This window comes from Sorex araneus, chromosome X (genome assembly GCF_027595985.1).
Source record: "Sorex araneus isolate mSorAra2 chromosome X, mSorAra2.pri, whole genome shotgun sequence".
NCBI classification, from domain to species: Eukaryota; Metazoa; Chordata; class Mammalia; order Eulipotyphla; family Soricidae; genus Sorex; species Sorex araneus.
The window spans coordinates 123,043,020-123,061,396 of NC_073313.1; the positions used below are offsets into that span (position 1 = coordinate 123,043,020).

The following is an 18,377-nucleotide window of genomic DNA, read 5'->3' on the forward strand; positions in this document are numbered from 1 at the left end:
AATGCCATGGAAATAATCACATTCATAGGGGTTCATGCCAGGAATTTACTGACAAAGCAGAATAGGGGTTTTTTATAATTGAGAAAAAAGGTAAAGTTTGAGTTTGAAGGGTGAGGAAGTCAATAAAAGGACAAGTCTAAAATCTATAGGTGTAGACTGTCCTAAAAACCAATGGGGTGTTAGTTACTGAGTCAGGAATGGAAGGGATGCAAACGTTTGGCACTAGATAAATACTTCTGAATGAGTTTTAGGGTTATATTGCTTAAACATTGGAGATTACTTCTGCTTTGGGCTTTTCCCTATAATGTCTGGTAGTGTCAGGCAATGCTTTGTAATAATATAACTAATAGGGGGCTGGAGTGATAGCACAAGCGGATAGGGCGTTTGCCTTGCACGCGGCCGACCCGGATTCGATTTCCAGCATCCCATATGGTCCCCCGAGTACTGCCAGGTGTAATTCCTGAGTGCATGAACCAGGAGTAACCCCTGTGCATCACCGGGTGTGACCCAACCCCCCCATATATATATGTATATATATATATATGTAATATATATGTAATATATTGTGAGAGCACTGAGTAAAGAGAGACTTGTTCAAAAGTTTTGACCGAGGAACTGGAGAGGTCCACAGAAAATGTGAGACTTGAGCTAAGTCTTGAATAACAAATAGGGTCTCCATTAGTGGTTTATGAGAGTGCTGTTTAGCAGAGGAAATGCTGCTAGCAAAGACAAAAGTTACCAAGGTCCAGGACATATATATTTACTGAACAGCAAATATTCCCAGTGTGGCTGGAACACAGAATGTATAGGAGTGAGGCTCAATGAGAGATGAGGCTAAAAAGGTAGACTTGGGGGTCAGTGCAGGGGAGGGTATATCATGGCAGATCTCACATATATTGGCTAAGAATCCTAAATTTGTTATATTCCTATATTCCTCCATAATAGATAAGGAACCAATGAAAACTCTAAAAAATACAAAATAACATTCTGGAGTAACATGTTGTCCCATGAATTTTGACACATCTATCTATCTGTGTAACCACCACTACAATTAGAATATAACAATCTCAATACCCCCAAAGAATTCCCTTGATTATTCCTTCATAGTCACACCCTAATCTCTGCCCCTTTAATTTTGTATTTTTGAGAATATTATATGATAAAATAATATAGTGCATAATAATAATAAATTGAAAAATTTTGAGGAGTAACAGAACTATTTCAGGATGATCACTTTGGTGTGCATGTGGATTAGGTACAAGAGTTCAAACCAGAGATGATCCTTTAGCATACGCAGTGCATATTCATCAAAAAGATTATAGTTAGGTAACAGCTGTGGGACGAGCCTGAACTGGGTCATGTTTACATATTTATCATGTAATAATATACTTCCATATGATTGCACAAAGGATATAATTGTACACAGAGACAAAAAACAACCACCACAAAACCAGGACACAAAAAAACACATATGTATAATCCAAATTTTGTTTTTAAAGTGAGTTTTATATTTACCAGAAAAATGCCTACAAGACATATAAATATACACTAAGATCTTTATTATTGTTTCATGGTACATTAGAATGGACAATCCTTTATAATATTCTACATTTTCAAAAATCCTATTTTCTTTCTTCCTGTTTTATCTGCCTGCCAAACCTCAATGCTTAGAGAACAGTTAGGCCATATACAGTTTTTTTGTTCTCTTGTACTAGATTGTATAAATCCAGGCATATAGTATACATGATATATATAAGTATGTGTATATACATATATATATATATTTGAATCACCATCGGATACAGTTACAAAGCTTTCATGACTGAGTTTCAGCTGCAATATGATTGAACACCCATCCCTCCACCAGTGTATGTTTTCCACCACCAATGTCCCCAGTATCTCTTGGGCCACCCCCACCCAATCCCACCCCAGGCCTCTATGGTAGACAATTTCCTTCTTACTCTCTCTCTCTACTTTTGGGCATTATGGTTCGTAATACATGATATATTTTAATCAGTTATTATTTAAGCAGTTGAAAAGAAAGTTAAAGTACTATAATGAAGTGACTTGGCTAGGATCACACAGCTAATTAAGGGCAAGTCAGAATGAAATCCAGCGATGCTGGCTCTAGTTCAGATTTTTTTAATTTTTTTTTTTTTGCTTTTTGGGTCACACCTGGCGATGCACAGGGGTTACTCCTGGCTCTGCACTCAGGAATCACCCCTGGCGATGCTCAGGGAACCATATGGGATGCTGGGAATTGAACCCGGGATGGCCACGTGCAAGACAAATGCCCTACCCGCTGTGCTATTGCTCCAGCCCCACCCTAGTTCAGATTTTAAAATAACTTTTTGTTGTAAAATGTGCAGACATATCTAAGAATAATTTAATGTCCTCTCAAGTACCATTGCGTATCTTCAGCAATCATCTCCATTCTTTCATTCTTCTTACATTTAGTCTCCAATCAGTTTTTCTTTTTATCTGACTATAGGACTTTCATAGAAATTTCACCATTGTTACTTTGGTACATAATAATCTGTACGTGATAAGAACATTAAGAAATATACATAGCATACAGGGTCAAGGTGACCACATAGGAAGAATCAATCAGCGATGATGCATTGCAAAATCTTCACCAAATCTCAATTAAATATAAAATTAAACACCAAGGCCTCACAGACAATGATACTGGAGAGCCCAGTCATCCACCCCAGCAGAGGAACCCTGCTGTGGAATAACATGTGGCAGTCAGGAAGCTCCTTTATTAAGGAGCTTGGAGCCCAGGGTCTGGCAGAAAAAAAGAAGCTTCAGTAACAAGCTTCTAAGGTACTGAGAAATGGGGATATGCTGAGCCCTGGGCATTTCCAAATGCACAAGTCTGTCTTCATATTGATGAAAGGGGAGAAAAGCGATGATGAATAGTATACTTGGGTTGACGCTAGTAATGGGCATCTTGCTGCTCAATCTGTCTTGGAGATACCAACCTTGAGACAAGCTCTTCCCATTTTAGGCCAATAGCAGAACACACTGATGGGTGAGTGCCATTTGCTAAGCCTAGTCAACAGTCTTAACCTTTCCCATTTCACAACTGTCTGAGAGGAAGCAAAATATACCTCTCAAAGCATTTGAGGCTCATTAAGGATCCTTGCCCAATGCACAGACATTCAACTCCAGAGGCAGGCTTTGTGACTAAAGCTCTAGTAACTTCATAAGCCCAGGTTACCTCACGGTTATCTGTCTACACACAGAACTATGCAGCCACAGGAGACAGTCAGGGGACTATCAGACTCTGGCGATCTAAAGCCCCTGTCAATCAGGTCCTCCAAATATAAGTGTTCAGGTGCCATGAGGCATTTATGATTAAGGTCCAAGCAAATGAATTTGACACATAGCTATTCCAGAGCAATCATAAGCCTAAACTCCCTGGTAAACTGCTGCTCAGGACCTTGGAAATTCATTAAAGGGTACCCATGGATGTTAAAAATCTATGAAACCTGGGGCTGGAGCGATAGCACAGTGGGTAGGGCGTATAGCCTTGCACAGGGCCGACCCGGGTTCAATCCCCAGCATCCTATATGGTCCCCTGAGCACCGCCAGGAGTAATTCCTGAGTGCAGAGCCAGGAGTAACCCCTGTGCATCGCCAGGTGTGATCCAAAAAGAAAAAAAAAATCTATGAAACCTGAAAAACCAACAGACTTACACAAACTTTTCACAGACCTATCATATAGTAACACTGTTAGCAAACCCCTGGTTATATTCCAGGCCACTCAAATAAGCAAACTGGGACACACATGAATTAGTTTATCTAAGAGCAGCATAGGCCCACTGAAGCTCTATACCATAGGCCTTGCTAGACACTTGCAATGTTGCACCACAGGATGCCATCTAGGTGTGCAGAACTTTGGCTATCCAATTTAATTGATATGTTGGCAAACACAAATCTCTCAGTAGTTCTGAAGTTCAATTTATTGAACAGATGTTATTTGGTACCTGCCATCCCCAGTTACTGCTCAGGCCAGCTGGATGTACACACTAAACCTGATGTCAAGTAACAATAACTGTGAACTCTGGGTCAGAGGCCAGGCCTCTGTAGTTGCAACAGGGCACTTGTGACCAAAAATTCCAAGGTACTTGATTCCAAGGTATTTGATATTTTGAGGCACAATTGTGAACGGGATTGCTCTTTTCATGTCGCTTTCTTCTCTCTCATTATTTGTGTATAGGAAAGTCATGGATTTTTGGGTATTGATTTTATTTTATTTATTTTTATTTTTTTCTGTCACACCCGGCGATGCATAGGGGTTACTCCTGGCTCTGCACTCAGGAATTACTCCTGGTGGTGCTCAGGGAACCATATGGGATGCTGGGATTTGAACCTGGGTCGGCCGCGTGCAAGGAAAACGCCCTACCCACTGTGCTATCACTCCAGCCCCCTGGGTATTGATTTTATAGCCTGTAACTTTACTATACAAGTCTACTGTTTCTAGGAGTTTCTTGGTAGAGGTTTTAGGGTTCTCTAAGTATAGTATCATATCAACTGTGAATAGTGAGAGCTTGATTTCTTCCTTTCCTATCTGAATGCACTTTTTCTTGCCTAATCGCTACTGCAAGTCCTTCCAGTACTATATTGAACAGGAGTGGAGAGAGTGGGCATCCCTGTCTCGTCCCTGATCTTAGAGGGAAGGCTCTTAGTTTTTCCCCATTGAGGATGATGCTTGCTGTAGGCTTGTGATAAATGGCTTTGACTATATTGAGGAAAGTCCCTTCTATACCCATTTTGGCGAGAGTTTTCATCATAAATGGGTGCTGGATCTTGTCAAATGCTTTCTCTGCATCTATTGATATGATTATATGGTTTTTATTTTTACTTTTGTTGATAAGATGGATTATGTTGCTTGATGTCCGGATGTTAAATCATCCTTGCATCCCTGGGTGTGCCCCCCCAAACAATCAAAAAATACACTAAATTTTGGGTTACTTTGTAGGGTCACAATAAATACTACATATCATATGATGAAAGGTTCTGCTTCACTCAAAAGTTTGGATCCTATAACAATCTTATTAGGTCACCAATATCAGGTTACTCTTTCATGCAAGGAACTTCATGGTTTTTCTAAAGGTCAGAGAGCATGTGCTTGACCCAGTTTATAAGAGGCTCTATGATTGTTCTGGTCCCTGACTGCTAATAAGCTGCATGTGTTACAAAATTCAATCTGAGGACTAAGGTTATGGGAGAGGAGACTTATAACTCTTACATATTTCTCTTCAACAGAGACGTTAATCTACCAAAAACAATGAGTGTCCATTTGCAACACAATTGCAGAGACCTACAAAGACCTAAATAACTTGAATTTTATTCACCTCTGAGAATTACCATCTTACCACCTATTCTCACTTCTTTCTAGCAACACTGGTTGTGTTACTCTGCTAGGGATGTAGCTACCAAGTACCACACTTAGAATGTCTGAAATAAAAGAAAGTTGTTTGACATTTCTGGAGATTAGATGTTTGAGATTAAGGTGTTGGTAGGGTTTGTTCCCCTGTGGGAGCTGTGAAGAAGTGTCTGTTCCATGGCTGTCCACTTGCTTCTGTTAGCTGGAAATTTCTCAGGTGCTCCGTGGGTTAACAGACACATCACATCCTCTTTCCATAGTGTTCTCCCTGTATGTACCTGTCCCCTTTTAAAAGGGAAACGTGTTGTATTGGATTAGAAACCAATCTATTCCACTATGACTTTAATTACATCCAAATAAGGTCACATTTGGGATACTGGGTGTGTTTTTCCTTTTATAAATTTTATTTTATTTTTATAAAGTTGTTCAGAATAATTTATTACATTCAATATTCCAACACCTATCCCACCACCGTTACACCTTTCCACTACCATTATTTCAAATTTTCCCACCACCATCCAAGCCTGCTCCCAAAGCAGGTCCTAAATAATTTATTTTGTATTGTTTGTTATGAATAATCTGTTAAAAATGATCCAAAATTTTTCCTTAGAGGAAGTGTGTGAAGATTACTGTATCTCACCCTGGAGACATTAAGGTCTTATATAAGAGATTACTAACATGTTGTCACAGGTTGAGCCTTGTGTGCTAATATTTTTTTTTGATCGAGACAAAATCCGTTGTCTCCTACTTCATACTCCATCAAATGTGGTTTGCTACTCTTGGTACATCAGTGATATAGAGTCTGAGATGTTGTGAGGGCTGCATTTACTTGTAATAGAGTGAAAAGATATATATTTAGGCCACATGTAGTGGCACTCAGGGCTTACTCCTAGCTCTATCGCTCCTGGCTATGCTTGAGGGACCATATGCAAAGATGAAGACTGAACTGGTGTTAGCTGTGTTCAATGCAAGCACCATAACCCCTTTGCTACTGTTTTGGTCCCACAGAAGAAATATTTAGTAAAAGTTGGTTAAATGAACATTAAATGATAAAATATTCACTTTGGTGATTCTGAGTTAGTATCTAGAATATCCTAAAGAACAAAAATTTCCTTGAGAAAACTGAATATATCCTAAACTTCCCAAGAAACTCATTTCCTTCCTTTGAAATGAAATAATCCTGAGACCAATTATAAAACAAAATGATAATGCTTCTTTCTCTGAAGTTATCTTGTTTTCACTCTGCTTAGACTACCAGAAAACTACCTGATTGATGGCTGCAAAAAAGTCAAAATGAAGAGAGGTAAATTCCAACATGAGGTATAAATATTTTTTTCATGACTGTTACCACAAATCAGACCCAGAGTCTCACACATCTGAAGCAAGTGCTTGAACACAGAGTCACAGCCTAAGTCTTGAGAGGTGCATATCTAATTATTTATCAAGAGCTTGTCATCACCTGGTCTTGGTCTGGGTTTTTTTCAGAGGATCAGAGGATCATTTTGTTCAGATAAGGCCAAGGAACTAACCCTGACTTTGATATTTACAAATGTAAGAGCCTTAAGTCAGAAGCATGGGTATATTTTGTTCCCCCCAGATTCTTTTAAAGAAAAACAGTTCCCTCTGAATTCTGGCTTGCCTTAAAATACAGAAGTGAACCTATGAACCCACTACCACCTGTGAACCCTTAACTGCTTCCCTACTCTAGGCTGTAACAGGTGCGGAAATAAACTGAGAGCTAAACTAACTCTCGGGTATTTTTGACTGTTTGTTTTAGTACTTCCTTTATGATAAAAAGAGAACCCTAATGGGAATCTCTGACACTTATTCAGTGAGACTCCAGTCTTTCCTTGTAATAAAAAGGGGTGATCATACTTTGTGATCTGGGAAAATTTAAGAAAGCTGGGAGAGTTTAGTTTGTAAACTAGATTGTTTTTTTTTTGCTTTATGGGTCACATCTGGCAATGCACAGGGGTTACTCCTGGTTCTGCACTAAGGAATCATTCCTGGTGGTGCTCAGAGGACCATATGAGATACTGGGAATTGAACCCGGGTCGGCCGCGTGCAAGGCAAATGCCCTACCCGCTGTACTATTGCTCCAGTCCCAGTAAACTAGACCTTGAGACTAATTTTTTTTTTAAAAAAAAGGATGAAGGACTTTAAGCCATTTTCTGAGATCAACTCCCAGGAGTCTGCCATCTAATCTTTTTTCCAACCCTGCTTAAGTTGTTAGTTTTTGAAGCTTTTTGGGTTGCAAGCAACTTAGAAGAGTGTTTTGCAAATTTAACGTGGATCTAAATCACTGTGTGATTCTGTTAGAATAAAATTCTGGATTCAGGGTTGGAGAGAGAATACAGGGGTTAAGGCACTTACCATACATGCAGCTGATGCAGGATCAGTCCCTGGCACCACACATCATTCGCCCAGTGCTGCCAAGAGTAATCCCTGAGTACAGAGCCAAGAATAAGCCCTGAGCACCAATGTGTACAGCCCTAAAACAAAACAAAATTTGAATTGAGTTGCTTTGTAGAGGGCATTAGAGTATGAATCCAGTGGTTCTTGATGTTTCACCTTTAAGGTACTCCTTTTGTTTCAGTCTACCTTTCAAATTGCCCCTGTACTCTTGGTTTTCAAAGCCTTCTGCTACAATATCCCATTCTGATTACCCCTCCTTGCCAAGCACTCCAGTTAGATTTTTGCTTGTTTGGGGGCCACACCCAACAGTGCTCAGAGGTTACTCCTGGTTCTGTATTAAGGTCACCCCTGGTGGAGCTGGGGGACCATATGGGTCCTTGGGATCAAATCTGGATCAGCCATGAGCAAGTCAAGTCAATTCCAATGGTAAGAATTTCTTGCCCTATGACTACTAAAAAAGCTATTTTTAGTAGTGTGGAGAATATATATACATATATATATATATATATATATATATATATATGCTTTGCTTTGCTTTTTGGGTCACACCCAGTGATGCACAGGGGTTACTCCTGGCTTTTCACTCAGGAATTACTCCTCGAGGTGCTCAGGGGACCATATTAGATGCTGGGAATCAAACCCAGGTTGGCCACGTGCAAGGCAAACGTCCTACCCGCTGTGCTATCACTCCAACCCCGAGAAGAATATAATTTTGAAATTAAAAAATAAGTCATAGAGGAGACTGCCAACTTGAACCTACTATTACTTATGTTCTACCTTCAAACTGCTTTGGTCTCATTAAAAGCAATATTGTTGACAGCAGTGACAAATCCCGGAGGGCACTACAGTACAGGAGATTTCTCTGGGCCCCGTACTGAGCTGACTTCACTGGGATACCCCAGACGGAGCAGGTGCAGTCTCCCTGCCTTCTCCAGATGGAATCCTGTTGATCATGAGCTTCTACAAGCAAGACTCTGGTATGTGGGTGTCAGGGCTAATTCTCCAAACTACATTGGACTAGCTCCCTACAGAGATGTCTCTGGAACCCAACCATTAATAATTTAGAATCTCAGAAGCACACGGCCGCTTATGTGGCCACACAACCTTTCATGATATACAAAATGAGCAATGGAAAATCAATGATCTAGGACACAAAAATGAATCTCAGGCCCAAGCAACTTGCTGCAGAGATGGCTCTGGATTTTGCAATAGGTCACTTTCGCCGCGCCACTCCACATGGGCGCAGGTGCCATCCCTCCACCTGCCCCCTAGGAACCCTGGCTGCCACCATCTTCTAGAACTCAGTGAAAAGCTCCAGGTACAGGGTGGCGGTGGCGGGAAATGCCAGGCCTCATGGGACAGGGGATGAGTCATCCCTTCTCCTTCCCCCTGCCCCGATGGGACTCTGAGATGATGTCCACACAGCCATGATCTAGAGACACACAAATGAATCTCAGACCTGAGCAACTTGCTGCAGTGCTCTCTCCAGACTGTAATTATTAAAATGTTAGAATTCCTAGAGCGCAACATTATATTGCATCCGTAAGAAGAAGCAATACAAAATACATTGTCTAGCATTGCCTTTTCAGCAGGTATGAGTGGTGGTGGGTCTGGTCTTGAAATATCGAAGGTAACCAAAGTAGAGAAAGAGAGTATTGTGCAATATGGAATGTAATTTGTGTGTGTGTGTGTTGGGGGGGGGGGGTACTGGGGATTTTGGTGGTGGAAAACGTGCACTGGTGAAGGGATGGGTGTTTCATGATTGTATAATTGAAGCTCAAACATGAAAGCTTTGTTACTGTACCTCACAGTGAATCAATAAAATGGGGAGGGGGGAGCAGTAGTGTCTTGCCTACCATATGCAAAGCCTTGAGTTAGATACCTGACATTGTGTACCCAATTACCGCTCCACTGCTGGGATCACCCTGGTAGCCCTGGAGCACCACTGAGCCAAAACAATGCTAGAAAGACCAAGGACCACCACCCCAGCACTGCTGGATATGACCCCTTTAAATAAAGTAAACAATAGCAACACTGTCTTACTTCAGAAGTGAAACTAAGAAACTGCCAAATGACCAGGTATTTCATGGGTATATTAAAAGGAATTGCAATTCTTGGGCTGGAGGGATAGCTCAAAAGACTGAGCACAAGTTTTGTTTGTATTGGGGAGGCCTGGGTTCTTACCTTGGCACTCGCACCACACAGTCCCCTGAGCCCTGCTGGGAGCAAGTTGCAAGAAGAGCCAGAAGCACCCCTCAAGCACTTCCGGGTGCATGCCTCAGACTTAAAAAACAAAAGAATATAAAAAACAAAGGAGCTGCAATTCCAAAGTAAGAGAACCAACAGAGATTTTAGTAAAGGTCTCTGTAGATGATGACACCTAGCTTTTACTGAAGATTAACAAACCCTGATACTTTATGACTACTATTTCCCCAACAATTTTTCTATAATTTCATCATTGTTATAAAACTGAAACTAATCTAGAACTATTTACATAGGTTTTCAACCCATACCACAAAATATGGCTTATTTTATACACATATGTATGGAATAAAAGTGGGCCAGAGTGGTCGCACAACTGGTAGGGTGTTTGCCTTGCACACAGTCGACCCACGTTTGATCCCATGGATTCCATATGGCCCCCAAGCACCGCCAGGAGTAATTCCTGATTGTAGAGCCAGGAGTAATCACTGAGCACTGCCAGGTGTGGTCCCAGAATGAAACAAACGGGTAGCTCTTCAAAATATAAAAAGGGGATATAAAAAAGTCATACAAATTGATTACATGATCACACATAATACAAGGATATGAAAATCCAGTAGACTATCCAGCAAACATATCTGGCCTGTACTATAAGAAAGGATAGGCTAACCAAATTCCATTCTCAGTAATACTAGTGAGAAGACAGAAAATTTCCCTTTCAACTATGACAGGGAAATTCATACACAGACAGAACAGAGAACATACACCTTAAAATAGGCCCTTTAGAAAAAGAAGATGGAAGGTCCTTTGAAAAAGAAGACCTTGCCCAACTTCAAACTACTACAGAGCAGTAGTAATAAAAATAGCATAGCACTGGAATAAAAACAGACCTGCAGATCAATGGAATAGCGTTGAATATTCTGACAAAGACCCCCAAACATATGATTATTAAATATTTGATAAAGGAGTGAGGAGCAAGGAAAGTCTCTTCAACAAGTGGTGCTAGGAAAATTGGGCAGCTACATGCCAAAAAATGAACTCAGAACTTTTTCTAACACCATGCACAAAATTCAGATCAAAATGGACTAAAGAACTCAACATAAGACGTAAGGTTTCTGCAGCCATGCTCAAGGCCACACTCCACAACCTTAGATGAGCCTCACCTATGAGGGAACCTGCAGAAAAAACCTAGGTATGTGGGACCCGTGACTAAGAGCTCCAACTCGCTCAGAAAGGGACTGGCCCTCCTTGCTCCAGCTCCCTAGTTTTCCAGTAATTTGGCAGCCACAACTACAAAAGGCCCCCAGCGCCATGTAATCTCATCAATGGCCAAGAACCAGAGACTATGAAATAAACTTCCCGAAAGAGAGCGACATAGAACATCCTAGAATGCGTGGCGACATTCGCTTATACTCTAGCCAACTGATGTACCAAAAGTAGCACACATTTGTTTGGGTTTAACATACATGCTTGCAATCTGTTTTACAATGGATTAAATGGCTCCAGGATGAAATACAACACTCTTCACACAATTTCTTCTTATGGTGGTTGGTAGGTGCATAGTGGTGGGATTGGTGTTTGAATATTAAACTTAATAAACTATTATGAACAACTTTATAAAAATATAATGAAATTTATAAATATTTTTTAAAAACATAAGATTCCTCCCTAAGGTTCCTCAATATAAAACATAAGTTTCCTTCATAAGGTTCACGGAGGAAAAGGTATGCAGAACCCTTCAGGATGCTGAAGCTAAAGGCATCTTCAAATATGAAACACCACTCATTAAGCAAGTGGAAGGAAAGATAAACAAATGTGACAACATTAAACCTAGAAGCTTCTGCACCTCAAAAGAAATGGAGACCAACAATCAAAGACAGCCCCTGAAATGGGAAAAATTATTTACCCAATATCTATCTGATAAGGGATTAATATCCAAGATATATAAGGCACTGGTAGAACTTTACAAGAAAAAATCATACAATCCCATCAAACAATGGGAAGAAAAAATGAACAGAAACTTCCTTAAAGAAGAAATACAAAAATGGCCAAAATGCACATGAAAAAAAATGCTATACATCACTCATCATCAGGGAGATGCAAATCAAAACAACAATGAGATATTATTTCACACCATTGAGACTGGCGCACATCAAAAAGAACAAAAACAACCAGTGCCGGTGTGGATGCAGGGAGAAAGGGACTCTCATCCATTGTTGGTGGGAATGCCAAATGGTCCAGCCTTTTGGGAAAACAAAATAGGCATTCCTCCAAAAACTGGAAATTGAGCTTCCATATGACCCAGCAACACCAATTCTGGGAATATACCCTGGGGCCCCACGTAGCAGAAATGCCATCTGCACTTCTGTGTTCATTGCAGTACTATTCACAATAGTCAGAATAGTGCCTGAGAACAGACAACGAGAAAAAGAAACTGGTACATCTATGCAATGGAATACTATGCAGCCACCAGGAAAAATGAAGTCATGAAATTTGCTTATGAATGAATGGACATGGGGAGTATCATGCTAAGTGAAATGAGTCAGAAAGAGAGGGACAGACATAGAATGACTGCACTCCTTTGTGGGATATAAAAAACATAATATGAGACTAACACCCAAGTGCAGTAGAAACAAGGGCCAGGAGGACTCACCAACAGTTAGAAGCTTGACACAAGTGGGGTGGAGAGGGCACTAAGGATAAAGAAGAGACCACTATGACAATGGTAGTTAGAAATGACCACTCTGGACACAAACAGAGTGCTGAAAATAGGTAACGAGATATACAAAATAAGTTTGCAATATAAGTCTTTCAGTACTTATATTGCAAACTCTAATGCCCAAAGGGAGAGAGAGAGAGAGAGAGAGAGAGAGAGAGAGAGAGAGAGAGAGAGAGAGAGAGAGAGAGAGAAGTACTCCCATAGTCAGACTGGGTGTAGGGGTGGAAGGAGGGAAACTGGGTACATAGGTGATGGGAAATTACACTGGTGAAGAGACAGGTGTTGGAACGCTGTATGACTGCATGACATAGTTGGTATGAAACCCAACCATTAACAACTTCGTAATTATGTATCTCATGGTGATTGAATAAAAATAAAAATTAAAAAGTGGAAAGACTTTAAAAAATAGGCTCTTATGTCCCTGCAGTACTTTAACTTGGTTTCTGCACTTCAAATCATGGGGGTGAGAAAATAAGCAATAATGAAGGGGGAAAAACACTGGTATCTGGAGGGATAAATTAAGCGCGACTAAAAAGTTGATGACTTCAGCTTAAATGAAATATTATAGGCATTATTCCATCCCTCCTGCTACACCGGAGGTCCTCAGAAGAAAGTATGCATTATTCACTTTTAACATCCTTTTTTTTTTTTGCTTTTTGGGTCACACCCAGCAATGCACAGGGGTCACTCCTGGCTCATGCACTCAGGAATCACCCCCGTCGGTGCTCAGGGGACCACATGGGATGCTGGGATTTGAACCTGGGTCGGCCATGTGCAAGGCAAACGCCCTTCCCGCTGTGCTATCACTCCAGCCCCACTTTTAACATCTTTATACCTGTACAGAACATATATAAATCAATATGGAATAAAAAATTTAATTTGAGGGTCTGGAGAGATAGTACAGTAGGTAAGGCACTTGCCATGCATGTGACTAACCCAGGTTCAATCACTGGCATCCCATAATGGTCCCTTGAACCTGCCAAAAGTTATTCCTGAGTACAAAGCTAGGATAAGCCCTGACCACAGAGCCTGAGCACTGAATGGGTGTGACTCCCAAACTAAAACATGGTCTGTTTATTCCTGGCCTGCTGAGGTATTTTATACTTTTCCAATAACGAATTAACATTTATTTATACTGAATGTTCAATGTCATTTCATGTGAATTTTTTATACTCAGAGAGAATTATATTACAATATTTTATTTATTAATAGACACTTAATAATTCTATATTATATAACATTTTTACATTTATATAAAGCCAATATTCTCTTTTTAAGATAAAACACATTTTAGAATTTATAAGTCTATTCGGATTTAAAATTTTCTTAATGCTCCTCACTCTTATAAATTTACATCTGTAGGATCTACCTATTTCATGTAAATTTTATAATGCATTAGCATCGAATTATTCATGATTAGTTTTGTAATTTATATACCTGCAAAAAAGTTTTCGAAAAAAATTTTCTGAATCAAGTTAGCACTGATTTACATTGTTTGGAAATTTCATGAGTTTAGCTTTATTCACGTATGTATGTGTAGGTTTCACCACCTCTATAGTAAATTAAATTAAAAAACCTCTCTCATATGTGGGATCTGAAGAAACATAGTAAGGGAACAAACAAATAGCCAAAGTCATCAGAACCAGAGATTCTGCAAATAGAACTGAGATTTTGTGGGAAGTGAGCTGGGTGGGAGGAACCCTTGAGACACAGGTGAAGGAAAGTGGGTACTCTGTATGAGCGTGGTGTTAGAATGACATATGCATTGACAGTATTGTAAACCCCATAAACCCATTTCAATATTGTAAACCCATTTTAATAAAAATGGTTAAGAAATGTGTATGCACCACAGTCAAGCATGATGCCACAGCAATAAAACAAAACACAACAGAACAGAAAAGTTCGTATGTGAATTTATGAGGCACAGTCAAAAAATGCTTCTAAAAAGCATTTGGGTGAGACAGAATTTACTCAGAAGGAAATAAATAATAATAGGTTTCGCAGTTTCCAGGAAAGGTGAGAAAATAAGAGGAACTTCTGCTATGAAAATTAGAAAGGGAGTGGTGTGTTTATTGAGGTGTTCTGAGAAGGCGTCCTGAAAAAATGCAGAACTTAAAATAGCTAAAAGAAAAAGAAAGGGGCCGGAGGCATGGTACAGCCAGTAGAGTGTTTGCCTTGTCAGCCTGGGTTGGATTCCTGGCATCCCAAGCCCAGCAGAAATGACCCCTGAGCAGAGTTAGGAGTAAGCCCTGAGCACTTATGGGTGTGGACCAAGAAACAGCAACAAAAGAAACAAGAAAAGGAAATACTTTTTTTTTTTTTGCTTTTTGGGGTCATACCCGGCGATGCACAGGGGTTATTCCTGGCTCTGCACTCAGGAATTACCCCTGGCGGTGCTCAGGGGACCATATGGGATGCTGGGAATTGAACCCGGGTCGGCCACATGCAAGGCAAATGCCCTACCCGCTGTGCTATCGCTCCAGCCCCGAAAAGGAAATACTTAAATAGTATTCCTGAGTTGGACAAGTCTAACGTACTATTAAATTATTTTTTAAAAGGAGACCAGTATATTGAAGTGGCCCTAATGGTTTGGTGGTCTACAAAAGCAAACCAAAATCTAAGACTGCAAATGCTTCTATGAGCAGAAATCAAAATCTAGTGGTACCAATTATACTCAATTAGTCTTTAAGATGTATTTCTGCACCTTCTTAATATGAGTTGACCCTTGAACAATAGGGACCAGGGGCCCTGACAAAAGACACATTGGTTAGCCTGCTGCTGACCGGAAGTCTTACCAATAACAGTCGGTTAACGGATATTTTATATTGTATATGCATTAATACACTGGGGTTTTGTTTGGGGGGCACATCTGGCTGTGCTCAAGGATAACTGAGCAGTTAGGTGCTGGTGATGTTCGAGGAACCACATGAGGTACTGTAAATCCAGTCTTGGCTGACCTTGTGAAGGCAAGCTTGCCTTACCTGCCACACTATCTCTCTGGCCCAGTATGCTGTATTCTTAGGAGAAAGTAAGCGGGGTGTGGCTCTAAAACAAACAAATCAAAAAGAATAAAGTAAGCCAGATAAAACGTTACTAAGATGGGGGCTGGAGCAATAGCACAGCGGGTAGGGCGTTTGCCTTGCTCGTGGCCAACCCAGGTTCGAATCCCAGCATCCCATATGGTCCCCTGAGCACTGCCAGGGGTAATTCCTGAGTGCATGAGCCAGGGGTAACCGCTGTGCATCGCCGGGTATGACCCAAAAAAAGCAAAAAAAAAAAGTTACTAAGAAAATTGTCGTTCTGACACGCTGGGGTCACAGGACTGGCTACAGAGCCGGCTGTGGGAGCCCACCTCACCCTACATGCTACATACCATAGCAGAGGAGGGGGACAGTCCTTTGAAGGAGAGTAAACTGCAGAGCCTTATGAAAAGACAATGAAGGGGGCTGGAGCGATAGCACAGCGGGTAGGGTGTTTGCCTTGCACGTGGCCGACCCGGGTTCAAATCCCAGCATCCCATATGGTCCCCTGAGCACCGCCAGGGGTGATTCCTGAGTGCATGAGCCAGGAGTGACCCCTGTGCATTGCCGGGTGTGACCCAAAAAAAAAGCAAAAAAAAAAAAAGACAATGAAAAGACAAGACAGACACATGTTCTGGGAGCCTCCACAGGAAGAAGACTCAATTAATCCCAAGCAGGGTCAGGTTTATATACCTCAAGAAATAGGGAACCAACTTTTTGTGGGGGTATTCAGCACACACTTGCAAAAAGGCTTTAGGATGTTATGGTTTGTTATTCCTCTGAGGTTTAGGGTTCTGCTTGCCCAATAGTCCCCTAGGACCAGCCATCGAGGTGCTATGGCTGGATGCTATGGCTGGCTGCTGGAGGGGAGAGGGGAAAGAAGAAGGGCTGCTGCTGGGAAGTCAAAGGGGAAAATCTATTATGGGGGGGCGCCTACCGCCTATAATATCAGGTCCCGACACTCCCCAGTTGTTCCTGGCAACGCTCCACAGAAAACATAAGGCAGAGAAAACACATTTATAGTACTGAACTGTCTTTATTGGTATGTTTTTTCTTTTTGGATCACACCCGGCAATGCACAGGGGTGACTCATGGCTCTGCACTCAGGAATTACTCCTGGCAGTGCTCAGGGGACCATATGGGATGCTGGGATTTGAACCCGGGTCGGCCACGTGCAAGGCAAACGCCCTACCCGCTGTGCTATTGCTCCAGCCCCGGTATGTTAAGTTAACATCATCGGTTTACAAGAACATTTACACATTGGGGCCAGAAAGATTGTACAGCTAAGGTGTTTTCCTTGCACACAACCAACCTGGGTTTGATTCCCAACGTCCCATATGTTCCCCCAAGCACTGTCAGGAGTAATTCCTGAGTGTAGAGCTACGTATAACCCAAAAAGCCAAAAAGAAAAAAAAGAAAAAAGAAAATCCACATATAAGTAGAACCATATGGTTCAAATACATTTTGTTTAAGTGTCCATTATAACTTTTCCTCTTGGTACCTGACAACTTCTGGTTTGGCCCTGTTTAATTGGGCCCAAGTTTTGCTAAAATAAGTTCTTTTCTAATATGTGTCAGTTGATCTTTTACAATATACGCTTTTGAGGGAAGCTTTCTTTTTATTTATTTATTTATTTATTTATTTATTTATTTATTTATTTATTTATTTAATTGAATGACCATGAGATAGTTGCAAGCTTTCATGTTTGGGTTACATTCTCACAATGATCAAACACCCATCCCTCCACCAGTGCACATTCCCCACCACCAATATCCCGGGTATACCCCCCCACTTTCCCACCCTCCCCCTGCCTCCATGGCAGACAATATTCCTCACAGTCTCTATTTTTGGGCATTATGGCTTGCAACACAGACACTGAGAGGTCATCATGTTTGGTCCATTACCTACTTTCGGCATGCATCTCCATCCCAACTGGTTCCTCCAGCCATCATTTTCTTAGTGATCCCTTCTCTATTCCATCTGCCTTCTCTCCTCCACTCATGAAACTGTCTTTCAGCTATGGGGCAATCCCCCTGGTCCTTCTGTCTACTGTCCTTGGGTGTCAGCCTTGAGGGAAGATTTCTAATGTAACACTTGTAACACGAAAGTAGTACTCAAGTGTACTATCCACTGTCATTCAAGACATAGCTCCATAACATTTATCAGTGTAGAAAGCACAGTTGTAAACTCATTTGCTGCTCACCACAGTTCTGTAACAGAAGTAGGAAGGTCAGAGAACCACATGAACCCTGCTCTTTCTAGGCTCAAGTCAGTTTGCCAGATGCCATTTTTCTCACAGTCATGGGAACACGCTTGCTCTGTCTACTTATGCCTAGTTATCATCATCATCATCATCATCATCATCCCGTTGATCGTTGAATTTCTTGAGTGGTCTCAGTAACGTCTCTATTGGTCCTAGCCCTGAGATTTTAGAAGCCTCTCTTTACTCGTCCTTCCCAGTGATGTTGCATTGGAGGCTTTCAGGGTCAGGAAAATGAGACCCAGCCTAGTTATCAGTCTCTCCATTTCTTCATTTCCCTGCTGCAACCGAAAATGAAGCATTTAGCCTCATTCAATTTTTATATTGTTGGAGAGCTCACTCGGGAAGGAGCTGAGGGCCACTGGCA

The 18,377-nt window shown here is 41.1% G+C and overlaps 2 protein-coding genes across 3 annotated transcripts in view; one reads left to right on the forward strand and one right to left on the reverse strand.

Moving 5' to 3' along the window:
- The window catches only part of CSTF2 (cleavage stimulation factor subunit 2), a 100,892-nt gene that overhangs the window by 8,768 nt on the left and 73,747 nt on the right, over nucleotides 1–18,377 (reverse strand). For both annotated transcript variants that reach the window (XR_008627228.1, XR_008627227.1), the window contains exon 18: nucleotides 7,768–7,886. The gene's annotated coding sequence lies outside the window, so the exon portion shown is untranslated. The remainder of the gene's footprint in view (nucleotides 1–7,767; nucleotides 7,887–18,377) is intronic.
- Nucleotides 1–18,377, forward strand: part of NOX1 (NADPH oxidase 1) — a 51,846-nt gene that overhangs the window by 77 nt on the left and 33,392 nt on the right. The window lies entirely within an intron of this gene.